Source organism: Pleurodeles waltl, chromosome 12, assembly GCF_031143425.1.
Source record: "Pleurodeles waltl isolate 20211129_DDA chromosome 12, aPleWal1.hap1.20221129, whole genome shotgun sequence".
Classification (NCBI taxonomy): domain Eukaryota; kingdom Metazoa; phylum Chordata; class Amphibia; order Caudata; family Salamandridae; genus Pleurodeles; species Pleurodeles waltl.
The window spans coordinates 659,563,819-659,575,680 of record NC_090451.1 but is presented as its reverse complement, the minus strand read 5'-3'; positions in this window follow the sequence as shown (position 1 = coordinate 659,575,680).

The following is an 11,862-nucleotide window of genomic DNA, read 5'->3' as shown; positions in this document are numbered from 1 at the left end:
CATTTCTCCCATGTGGAAGAAATGATTTGGCAGCTGAGCGCATGACATCTTTGGAACTTCTCAGGGAAGTCGTGGTTACTCAGATCCAAACCAACTCTCTTATTTCCAATATGATCTCATATACAAATGACAAAGACAGTATAAGTTTTATATAATGTTTTTAATAAAACGACTGTATTTTAGATATTAAGGCGTGAGCCGCAATAACCAGAACGATACAACACAGTAGGATTGAAATAGTCACCAGGAGAGTAAAACATAAGAACAAGGCTATCATATTGTCTAACAGTTTCTACTCTCCCTCTGCTTGTTCTATTTAGAGCACAGCATGTTAAGCTTCTAGCTTGCCTATTAGAATCACTGTGGAGACATCAGCCCTCATACCTGAGCAAAGACCTGTGATCTTGGTTCAGCATCTGCAACGAGGCAGTCAGCGTCTAGTTGTGGTTCCCTGGTCGGAATCTCCCTCTTGCGTGTATTGGGACAAGGAAGTGATTTTATAACTAACATGTCATCGTGATCACAAAATGTCCCTACGCAGGAATGCCAAGTCTAAACTCTTACCACGTCTATCGGCAATGTACCAGACTGTATCCTTGACTGAAGCACAGAGTAAATATGTTGTGGAGAACTCCAGTGCTGAAGTAGGCAAAACAGTGTGATATGAATAAAAAAACAACACTGTAGAACTGGCTATTTGAAAAATAACAGTACGAATCCTAATAAAAAGCATGTAGAGCAAAGTGCACAGAGGCTCGAAGCTGTCAGCAAATGAATAAAATATATTCAGGGCAAAGTGCACAAAGGCCTAAAGCCTGAAGCTAAAGCGCAATGAATACATAAAACTAACCACACTACACCCTCCCCTTGTCGGTAGCAAGTGGTTCCAATAATATAAAAGGATGCCCCAAATATAAACAATACCTAAAACAATTATTTCGACAAGGTGAGAAGACAACAAAGTCATAAATTTAGGTAACGTGATCATAAAGCCAAATTCAATATAGTGTCAATTTCGCAAAAAATCCAATCGTCAGATAGAAGCAATAGAACGCGGGAGTTCCTCCACTTCGATATATGTCAATATCGGAAGATCCACGCCACAAAGTACCATGGAGCAGGTGTGATCCAAAGCCCCAAAACCATCCAGGGCGGCACCCCGTGCAGGGCCTATGAAAGAGACAATACCATCTTCCTCCAGGAAGGGAATCTCATAAACTGCCTCACGAAGCAAGCGCATCCGTAGTGCACAAGTCTGGGAATGAGCCCTAATCGGGAACATCAACAGATCAGTATCGACCATTGGAGGGCGCTGCAATGAGAGACAGAGAGCCAGTGCATGTTCAAACGAGCACCAAAGGCATCGAAACACGGGTTGCACACAATCCAAAACCGGTCTGAATGACAGAGACCAGTCGCACTCCAAATGTCCCAGGAGTGTCGATCCAAAATGCTGCATCATGCGTTCACGACACAGCTGCGCTGACAGGAGCAGCAATACAGGATCTCGTCGTGACGGGACAGCCATTGCGAAAAAATAGCAACAACAGCAAGACTCCAGCCAATAAAGCCAAAGTAATCGGGAAACCCCCAAAAATGCTTCCGAAAATAGAATGTATAGCCGAAGGTATCAAACCGAATATGGAAGAGAAGGTATGAGCAAAACCAACACCAACGACTTTGAAAAAATTTGCAATACCAGCAGTGCTGGATGCATTAAATATACGTCCTACAAGTTCACCGAAGTGATTCAGAAAGTTAGTATTCAAAAGGGACTGTATCTCCGCCGATGACCTTGCCACTTGAAGTGCGTAGGTCTCGCTAGCAGATGTAAGGGCCACATGTTTTTGAAACAATAAAGCTTTTAGCCGACTCAACTTGTCGAAATCAACCTTGGAAGTAGCAATATGAGGCCAGATGTCCGCTACCTCCCTAAATTGAGTGGGGGGAAACAACACATCCCCGCAGCACGTAACAGCCTTGTTGACAACGACGATGTAAACTATTCCGGCACGCATGCCACAGCAGCGTTCGCTGTTAAGAACAATGTAACTGCCGTTAGAAAGCACCTGGAAAGTGTTTTTAATAACCGGGACTGGAACTCCCTTCAGATAACAAGCTAAGTTAGCAATCGAAGCGTTACACGCCCCGTGCAAGGACAGCTGTTTACAAACCATTGAATGGCTGACAGAAGCTTCGCATTCGCTGCCGCTAAGAAAAACCTCCTTCAAACCATTAACACATCTGTACTGAAAGGGAAGGTCCCACACCTCGTGTATGTAACTGTCTCCCAATAGTTCATATCTACCCACCGGAATGTGCTTCAAACACGAAGTAAATTGCAAAGTGGAGATAGGCAAATTAATAACCCCATGAATCAACCACTCAGCTGACGGAATCTCAGCTACCGTGAAAGGCAGTTTCTCTAATTTCTCAATATTCAACATAACATATGTCGCTTCCTTTTTAGCCATCAGTTGTTGCTGACGAGTCAAATTAAAAGAGATAAAGATCTCTCTGGCACGAACGTGCTGCCATGGAACGCGACCCGCCTTCAAGGTCTGAAGAGTCCAACCCAGCTGCATGATGGACCGCGTCTGACTCTGCCCATGATATAAAGAAGACATGTCCGATTTAATAATGTCAATGGCAGAGGAAACAATGCTGTCAATCGTGTAAACACGGTCAGAAAGGGTATGCATGCCATTATCAACAACAGACAAAGTCTGCATCAGGTTTTCCTGATCAATCTGCCTCAACCGGGCTGCAGCCTCTTGTTGTGAAAGCTTCCAAATCTCATTATAAACTTCGTATAAGAACCGTTTCTTCCGTGGTACTTTGGGACCCGATAAAAAATCTTGTAAATCAGTATCATTAGACAGTAACGTGAGATGTGACTTAACTGCATCCAGCGTGGATGACTTCAACCATTGTTGACAAAGCTTCCCCACACTGTATGTAGTTATAATATCAGCATGTTCTGGTGATACGTAACGAGGGTCTGCCCTACTAGTCCTGAACCCCCCCGAAGAGGTGACAAAACGTCGATGACACACATTAGTGTCTACAGGCCATAATAACCACCCGCCTGGATGTAACGATGAAGTGTTAAGTGTACCATTCTGGACCCAATGTGTAAAGTCACTAAAAGTAGCATTCACATAGTGCTGCCAATTTTTCGAACCCCAAACACTTTTCAAGTCAACAGTTTTACAAATTTATCTTAATACGTTTTCGAACTTCCTTGTGGAGGAGTCGAGCAATGTTCCCATTGCACATAATTAAACATGGGCTTAGGGCTACTAGCTTTATGAATAAAGTGGTGTCCATAATAGTTGTAACAAAACATGTCACCATGATTATCTCTAAACTGGTAAGCATCATCATCGTCATAGACAGTATAATATTGCAAATCCGTTAGCATAGAATCTACTGTCTTCACATCCCAATCATCAGAAACAATGCCAGGTATAACAATATCATTCATTGATAATTTGAGGACATACGGTATTTGAATCAATTCAGTGGGACCATATATATCAAACATTACTTTATCCCACACAATTCCATCCGGAACTGGTATCGCAGAAATGTTAACAGTGGACAAATCTTTTCGAACCATATGAGACGAAAAATGCGGTTTTAACACAGTCTCCACGTGCTCAATGTGAGATCGATCAGGAAGAAAATGACCATGTATTATCAGAAAAAAAGTAACTACAAATCCCAACCATAATAAAATAGTCATCACGGCCAAAAACAGCCAAAAATAGTTCCAAGGAAAAACAAAATATGTTCGTTTAAGCCATCCCAGCAGCCGTCGTGGACCGTGGACAGAAGACATCGAGGACGAGGAGCCGGACACATCATTATCAGCGTCGTTGAAGCAGCCAGAAGCAGTTCTAGCAAAAGGTGCAACTGTGAACGAAGAAGCAGATGGAGGCTCTCGCCGTGGCACGCTATAAACCACATGTTCAGAAACATCAGTAGAACGTACAGCAATTTGATCAAAAGATTCCATATTAATCGCCGTCGGTGGAACAATTGCAAGATCATCCACCCTCCCCAAGCTCGCAGAGGAAACAGTGTCGGTGTAAATCACCTGCAGCGGGACTTCCTCCCCAGTAGTGAGAGGGATTCCGGAACTACTGGGTGTCCCTCTTGGTCTGCTGTGCAGAATCGGCCACATGTTGTAACTTGACATTATCAATGGAAACAAAGTGATTTCCTTTGGCCCCTTGCAGCGGTGGTAAAATCACAGTTCTCGTGCCGCTCACCCCCAACACAGGGACAGGTTCTCGATAAAAAGGACCAAATTATTTTTTAACTGCGACCTTTTCACGCACTAGATCCCCAATCCTGGGTATCCAACCAGTAGGTGTTACTGGCTCATCCTTAATTCCTGAGGAGGCAGCACTGGCAGAAGAGTTATCTTCACGGAATTGTTGTAAATCCTGCAAAACAGTGACACGATCATTCATGTCAAAGGGCGAATCTGCCGCCTCCACACCAGGACCATCTAGATCAGGAACATACATTTGTGTTCCAAACAGGCCCTCATATGAAGTACGACCCCCCAGTGACCTTCTAGGCAAGTTATTAAGTGCTCTCTGTACTCCATATAGGTGGGCTAGCCAACCACGACCCGTACCTATAACTCTGGCCGTTAAGGACTGCTTTAAATCACGATTTAAACGCTCCACAACAGAATTTCCCTCGGGATGAAATGGAGACGAGAATTGGAGTTGGACCCCCAACAAAGCCATGGTGTCCCTGAATGCCTTAGAGGCAAAAGCAGGGCCCTGGTCCGAATGAAAAGCCGCAACTGCAAATGTATCGACAAAGATGCGCAAATCTTTAATAACAGTTCGAGCGTCAGCCGAGCGTTGTGGCCATACCCACACAAATCTGGAGCACGAATCTACAGCAACCAATATATATTTGCATGCACTATCTAGTGTCAGCGGACCACAATGATCCAAGTACACACACTGTAATGGTTTATTTGAAATCAGAAGGGGCGTCTGCTGCGGGCGTCTAACCGACAATGCTTTAATTTGTTGACAAACGTCACAACAAAGGACATATTGCTTCGTCTCTTTATAGAGACCAGGCCACCAGTAACGAGCCTGTAAAAGTGAAATCGTGGCAGCCACCCCAGCATGTGCAGAAGCCACCCCCTCATGTGCTGCAGAAATCAATCGAGGTCTCTCAATTTTATTGGGAATTTCACGTACACCAATGCCTGGAATTGTAACAGTAGCAGTCAGCGCACCATTCAAGCAGTAACTATATTTTGAAGGAAATCCTTTAGGAAAGGGCGTGCCATCAACCGTAGCCTTTATGGCAACCGAAATTTCTGTGTCTGGTTTGGAACTTGAACGAGTCACTGCGGCCACAGTGGCGACAGCCACTGCCGATTTTGAGGCTTCATCAGCCAAAGTATTCCCAGCAACGTGTATTCCAACGCGCTGGTGTCCAAGCGTATGCACAACATGGACTTTAGGAAGCGTTTCCTTCAGATCCGCAACCTTACCCCACAACATTTTATGTTTAATGGTGTTGCCTTTAGAATCTCTGAACCCATTCATCTTCCAATAGTGCAGATATTCATTGAAAGCCTGAACACAGTAGTAGGAGTCACAGACCAGCAAGGTTAAAAGCGCCGGATCCGCGTGCTCCAACGCTAACAATAGAGCTTTGAGCTCAGCCAGCTGTGCCGTGCAATCTCCCAAGGTTTTAGTATAAGTATGTCGGGGGCAGAACACTTCCCCCTCCATAGTGCCGCTCACCACCGCACATGCAGCAGAATACTGTTGTTTAGTCCCAACCGCTGGTTGCGCAGAGCCATCGGTATACATGACCACTTGATATTGGTCAATAGGCAACGTACCAGCAGGAACAGGGTATTCCATTTCATATTGAAGAAATTCTTGAGTCTGCAGTTTAGGGTCAAATACATAATCTACATCAGTGGCTGTCAAAGACGTAGCCCATTGTATCCATCGCGGGTGTAAAGCTTTCGAATTTGGAACACTCGCTTTTGTAACTGCCTCTAAGGCCGGAATTGGGGAAACGACAACAATGCGTTGACCCTGGGCCAGCGGTCTTTCTTTAATAACAGCCATCTGTACCGCAGTGAGAATTTTCTCAGTTTGTGCAAAACGTTGCTCTGCAGCAGAATACAAGTGAGACTTGTATGCAATCGGGACTGTCTCCCCCTCATTAAAGGTGACATAAGTAAACCCAACAGCCCCAGGTATCACCCTGATGACTAAATGTGTCTTATTGCCCCGAGTGTGTAAGTGTTTAACTGCTAAGAGATCACTTTGTAATTCTCGTAGTATGTGTGTATGTACAATCGTCCAAAATCTACTCGAAAAAGTCAGGCGAATCAACTCGTATAAGGGTTTTATATGCGTCGCATAATCAGGAATGTAAGTTCTGCCAAAATTCAGAAACCCCAACAATGACTGGAGCTTCCGAACCGTGTTAGGAGGCTGCAATAAAGCACATTTCTCCAAAAACTGTGGCGCTAAGCTCTTGCCCTCACTCGACAACTCATATCCCAGGAAAATGACGCTGAGGAAGGCAATCTTTGATTTCTTAAAATTAAACTTATAGCCAATATCAGCAAACCCCACAACAATGCGCGATACACGCCTTAGATGTTGCAGAATCTCATCATGTGTCAGATATATGTCATCAGCATATGATAATGCTTCAGGGTCGAACTCATGCAGCATTTCAGTTACACGAGCCGAAAACAGTCCTGGGCTATTCTTATACCCCTGAGGCAAACGACAAAACTTTTTCGGAGAGCCAAACGCACTGAAACAGGTATAGTCCCGACTCTCGGGCGCTATATTCTGGCAGAAAAATCCATTCGAGATACCTAATGTTGTCTTGTATTTTTTACGCACTATATTATTCATAAGCGCTGCGCTATGTGAATTTTGTATTGCATATGTGCGTGTATGACTATTTTAATGTCGGTAATCCACCACTATCCTATATGAATGGTCCGGTTTAGCAACCGGAAACAAGGGATTATTCATCGGCGAGACACAGGGCTCAATTACACCCTGGTACTCCAATTGTGTAAGAATGTTCCTAACCGATGCCCTTGCTTCAAATTTGATAGGATACTGCGGTTGTGGCTGAGGTTCGCCCTTTATCGGAATTACATGATAAGGTGATTGTCTGTCCCACCCCACATTATTTCTATACAAGGCAGGAGCCTGTGCTAGAGCCCATGATTTACTATAGGACTCCGCTAGTTCTCTCGGAACAAGTGGTGAGAAGGAAGGTGTAATAACCTCCTCCCCAACCGGACAGTCGCGAACAAAGTCAGGTGGCCAATCTTGTTCGGCCAGCAGAACATCATATGATTTTACCACATGGTCCCAAAAAATGGCGTTTACAATACGGTCAATGTCCCCTTCCAATCGTAGAGTCACTGCATATACTCTATCAGGATCAGAGACTCGCATGTCCGCCGTCTCGACTTGTATGAAGTCATCAGTTGCTTTCACCTCCAGATGCTCTAGAAGACTCCGGCGAACTATTGTGACCTCTGCCTCGCTGTCCAGCAGTGCTAACGCCCATGTCTTGTTCGTCAAGAGAAATCTCTTCTTGAGCGGCATGTCTAACCGAGACTGCTGCCACTTTCTTCTTTTTAAATTGCTGTTTTTGTTGCAGCGGTTTCTCTTCTTGTTTAATAGAAACCTCCGCCGAGCGTTGTGAATCCTGTCTCGGTTTCACGTACTCCGTCCTCCGCTCTGACCGCCCACCTCTCTCACTTCTCTTTTCCGAGGAGTCCTGAAAGGAACGAGATTGGCGTGTATCAGTATATTGATATCTATCAGGCGTCTTCAAAGTATCCCTATTCCTGAGATTATACTTATTCTGTGGGGTCTCCGGTTGTGGAGACTGCCCACCATCTTTCTTAGGTGTTTGCTGTTTCTTTTCCCAGCGTTTTTTCGAACCCTCAGGTTGTTGCTGTTTAGCATTGTCCTTATTATTTTTACCCTGTAACTGGGGTTTTTGCGGTCTAGCCCCTAGGCTATCACGACCAATACTAGAATATGTTTCCGCTATTATTCTCGGAAGCTCCCGCTCCTGATTAAGCAGCGGAACATCCCGAAGACGCATTCGCACTGCTAGTGCTACTGCCTCTCCTTTGAGATTACTCAAAATAATAGAAGAAACTGTGGCAAAATTGCCCAGTAACTGCATGCCCAAATCTAAGGCAGGGGCAGCTCCATATTCATCCTGAATCTGTTTAAGCACGTCCGGTAAATTAGCTAATGTCGGTGTACCGTGTGCCGTAGTGTAGAGCGCGGCAAACACCGTGCCCCAGGTATTACAAAGGTCCACCGGAGGAACCATCCCATACGGCAAACACATTGTCAAAATTCTATGTTTATCCTGAGGTCCCGTATGGGGAAATACTGCTTCCAGCGTATTCATTTTTTGCGCCAGCCAAAATGGAATCTCCTCTCGTTTAGCCGGTACCTTACCCATAACTGAGTGTACAGTGGCCGGGTTAATACCTGGAACCACAGCCTGTGGGTGTGCTGGAGCAGCACGTGCTGCATTCGTATTTAGGGTCTGCATTACAAACTGAACTAATCGTCTATATGTAGCCGTTAATTCTGTATATAAACGACGAACTTCAACCACTGCCAATTGAGCAACCGCAGGATGAGGTGTATATGTAGCCAGTAAAGGCCAGGTAGGACCATCATTACTCAGCGGACCTAACCTAACTTGTGCTACTGAGTGTGGAGGGCGCCATCAAGCCAATTATGGTGTTCTTGATAAGATAGAGGAATTTCTAAATAAGCGTAAGCCCTGTATTGTCCAGGGACATTCGCAACAGTGTATTGGTGAAAAGTATTTGTTCCCCCATCCACTGCTGGAAATCCGACCCAAGAATAAAAAAGTTCCGTTCTATAGGCTGCATGGGCGTCCACCACAAAAGTGACTGGACCCCCCTGGACTGTCAGTCCATGTGTCAACAGATGTCCCATGAGCGGGTGACGCATATTAATTGCTATATTCACTACATTAGGATTCGCCATTTTATAAAAAAAATTGCTCCAGGTCAGAGAAGGCACACCAATATTAGGGTTTTCCTTTCAAGGTTCAAGCTTGAACAACCAACCACTAAGCAATAGGAGGTACCTATGTCGTGGCGGCGGAAACCCTCAGCCCCACGGACGTCTCCGTATACGGAACCGAGGAGTCAAAATATATATGAGACCAAGAGAGTCAGTCGGACCCAATCATTAGTGCCAGACCAAACGTTGGCGGCGCCATGTCGCGTGGGCTCTCATTATTCTAAATGAGACTACTGGATTTCTACGTAGCAGGATCTATAACGGTGTGGGGGACTGAGTCTGACCCACGTGTAAAGAACTCTGTCGCCCTAAATCCGGTTTTTGCTCCGGCTAACTAGCAGTGCCTCATTTCTCCCATGTGGAAGAAATGATTTGGCAGCCGAGCGCATGACATCTTTGGAACTTCTCAGGGAAGTCGTGGTTACGCAGATCCAAACCAACTCTCTTATTTCCAATATGATCTCATATACAAATGACAAAGACAGTATAAGTTTTATATAATGTTTTTAATAAAACGACTGTATTTTAGATATTAAGGCGTGAGCCGCAATAACCAGAACGATACAACACAGTAGGATTGAAATAGTCACCAGGAGAGTAAAACATAAGAACAAAGCTATCATATTGTCTAACAGTTTCTACTCTCCCTCTGCTTGTTCTATTTAGAGCACAGCATGTTAAGCTTCTAGCTTGCCTATTAGAATCACTGTGGAGACATCAGCCCTCATACCTGAGCAAAGACCTGTGATCTTGGTTCAGCATCTGCAACGAGGCAGTCAGCGTCTAGTTGTGGTTCCCTGGTCGGAATCTCCCTCTTGCGTGTATTGGGACAAGGAAGTGATTTTATAACTAACATGTCATCGTGATCACAAAATGTCCCTACGCAGGAATGCCAAGTCTAAACTCTTACCACGTCTATCGGCAATGTACCAGACTGTATCCTTGACTGAAGCACAGAGTAAATATGTTATGGAGAACTCCAGTGCTGAAGTAGGCAAAAGGAATGGTTTCTTACCTGTAACTCCAGTTCTCTCGTAGGGGTATTTCCATGATAGTCATAAGCACTGAATAGTTCCGCGCGCCTGCGGGGACCCCGGAGCACTGTTGTGTAGTATATTCTTAAGTGCAATCATCAGCTCCTTGACAAAAAGGTCTGTGAAAAACACTTAAGAATAACAATGCGCAGCCTATGTGAACAGCTACACAAGCCAAAATTGTTAGAAGAAAAAACTGTTGTAGTGTAAATTTCACATTTAAACCTCTATTTATTCTATAAATACATAAATAAATACATTCTCATATTTTATTTACACCTCTCATGAGAATAAAACAATGTAGGGCAGTGTAGCCCATAGGCTGCCATTATACAGAATGAAAATAGAGCTGTGCCTTTAAGAAAGTAAAGTCTTCCTGTTTCCCATCATGCACAGCAAAAGGCAGTTGCCTCAGTTCTTTTTTGGAGGCTATTAACCTGACATGAAGAAAAACAAAACATTTGTTGGAGTACCAACCTCCATAATATTCATATTCTGTGTCAACTCCACCGGGGAGGAGGGAGGGTTGCTTATGACTATCATGGAAATACCCCTACGAGAGAACTGGAGTTACAGGTAAGAAACCATTCCTTCTCTCGTAGGGGATTTCCATGTATAGTCATAAGCACTGAATAGAGTAGCAAGCCCATCCCCATAACCGCGGTGGAGTAGATATAAGAATACTGAGAAAAAACATGAATCATGCAAACAAATTCTTGAGCAAAGCCTGTCCAACCTGAGCATCTGCCCTAGCGTCTGTATCAAGGCAGTAATGCTTAGTAAAGGTATGGACCGACCTCCAAGTGGCAGCCTTGCATATTTCTGCCAAAGGGACATTTCTCATCAAGGCTACAGTAGCTGCTTTCCCTCTGGTAGAGTGGGCTTTTGGCCTACCACCAAGGGATTTGTTTGCTAACTGATAACATAACATTATACATGAAACAATCCACCTGGATAAAGATTGTTTAGATGTGCCCAAACCTGTTCTGATTGGGCCATAGTTAATAAAAAGCTGTTGTGATTTTCGTAAGCTTTTTGTCCTGTCCAAGTAAAATTTCAATACTCTCTTTACATCCAGAGAGTGCAGAGTTCTCTCAGCAGGAGTAGCTGGATTCTGAAAGAAAGTCGGTAATGAAATTGTTTGGTTCACATGGAAGTCGGAGACTACCTTAGGTAGAAATTTTGGATGAGTTCTCATTACCACTTTTGTAGAATGAAAAACCGTGTAGGGTTCCTGCGCGCAAAGGGCCTGGATTTCGCTGACCCTACGCGCTGAAGTGATTGCCACTAGAAAAGCAGCTTTCCATGTGAGATGCTGCAGCGATGCCTTGTGTATCGGCTCGAATGGCGTCAGCATCAGACGTGATAAGACAACGTTCAGTTCCCATGAAGGAGAAGGCTTTCTAATGGGAGGAAAAACCTTCTTTAAACCTTCTAGGAAATCCTTAATAATCGGCATCCGAAAAAAGGACGTTTGTGAAGGACTCTTTCTGTATGCCGTTATCGCCGCCAAGTGAACTTTTATTGACGACAGTTGTAAGCCCGATTTTGCCAAACTTAACAGGTATGGCAGGATAGATTGTTCTCCACAGGAAACCGGGTCAATGTTGTTGTGTAAACACCAAATGCAGAATCTCTTCCACTTGCTTGCATAGGCTGATCGTGTGGAAGGGCGTTTTGCTTCCTTCAGAATTTCCATACAG